We start from the raw sequence: 1485 nt of genomic DNA, 5'->3' as shown, positions 1-1485 counted from the left end.
TCACTTGCTCGTATCGTGTGTTGCGGTTGTTATTTATTCTGCTGTCCACCGTCTGCCCTTTTAAGTAAAGTATCCTGAACGCAATAATAGTGTAGTGCTATCGACTTGGATAGTTGAACGGATTAGTACCAGGTGTTGCAAAGAACGTTGCAAATCTTAACGTAGATTCCATATAATCAACAATTTCGCGATATTTGCTATCGACACAAACCTACACACTCAAAACAGATTTGCGGGCTCGGCAAAAACGCGCACAGCCGTCTCCTCAGTAAAACTATCAGCTGATATCCCAGCAAAAAGTGACATTTGTTAGCTGACTCTCAGCAAAACGATTGCCGAAGCTCAGCAATGAACTGTCAAAATTGCTGAGATCTCAGCAAAATTGTTGTTTGCTGATTACTCGGCTGTGCAAATCTCGGCAAAAGAATGGAAAAATGCTGATATCCCGGCAATCTGAATTAAGTGTGTACTGTAAAGGCAAAACAAACCGTTCGACGGGCTGAAACAACGCTTCTATTGTCTCTTCTTGCTGCCTATTCACTCTTCGTGTGTGAGTCATCTGAAGCCGAAGAGAAGATTATTAGGGTTCGCAATACCTTAATTACCGCAACATGAGTTTGGGGCGTTGTCACGAATGCAATTTCCAAATCAGCAGCAGGGATCCAGTCGTCACGTGCAGTGGTTTTTGTAAAAATGATCATCAATTTCATGCTGTCTGCGTTGGACTATCGGTTGATGAAGGGCTCGCATGTAACCACCCAAATATACTATGGATTTGTAATCCATGCCGAGGAAAGCTGGTAAAGCGATCCCGTACGATTCCAGCCGCTTTTGATCAGCCTGATAATGAAGCAATTATATCCATTAATGAAAAGATCTTTAAAATGCAACAATCGATTGATGACTTGGCGCAAAATTTTAATGGTGAGGCATCAAAAGCAATAGAACAGCCTGAGCACTTAGGTAATCTACAAGCAATTGGACACTCATCGCCGCTGACGTCGACCAAGCTAGATGCAAGCGAAAATTCTCAACAGAATGCAGACTGTTCATTGTTTGTGTCCAACATTGCCAATGATGTTACTAACGACGAAGTGTTACAAATGGTGAATGAAACTATAGGATTGGATGACGTTATTTCCGTAAAATGTCTCGTACCACCTTGGAAAGACAAATCATCGTTGGACTACATTTCCTTCAAAGTCGTCGTCAAACTCAATCAACGCGATCCGGATTTGAAAGTATTCAATTGGCCGAAAGGAATACGCTGTCGGGAATTCATAGACCGTTCAAATGAAACATGGCGCCCAGCTCGAGGAATAGTTTAATTTATTTGTAATGTAAACGTTTCAGTGTCGATTGCAATGATGTTTTGTTATATGTATTCTTCTGTTATTTGTATTTTTTTAACATCATTGGGGCTGCAAAAGCCTGTTGATGTATTACCAACAATAAACCTATAAACCCAATAACTCAAATCTTTTT

Source organism: Aedes albopictus, chromosome 3 (assembly GCF_035046485.1).
Source record: "Aedes albopictus strain Foshan chromosome 3, AalbF5, whole genome shotgun sequence".
In the NCBI taxonomy this organism is placed as follows: domain Eukaryota; kingdom Metazoa; phylum Arthropoda; class Insecta; order Diptera; family Culicidae; genus Aedes; species Aedes albopictus.
The sequence above is the reverse complement of the archived record's forward strand: the minus strand, read 5'-3'. Positions refer to the sequence as shown.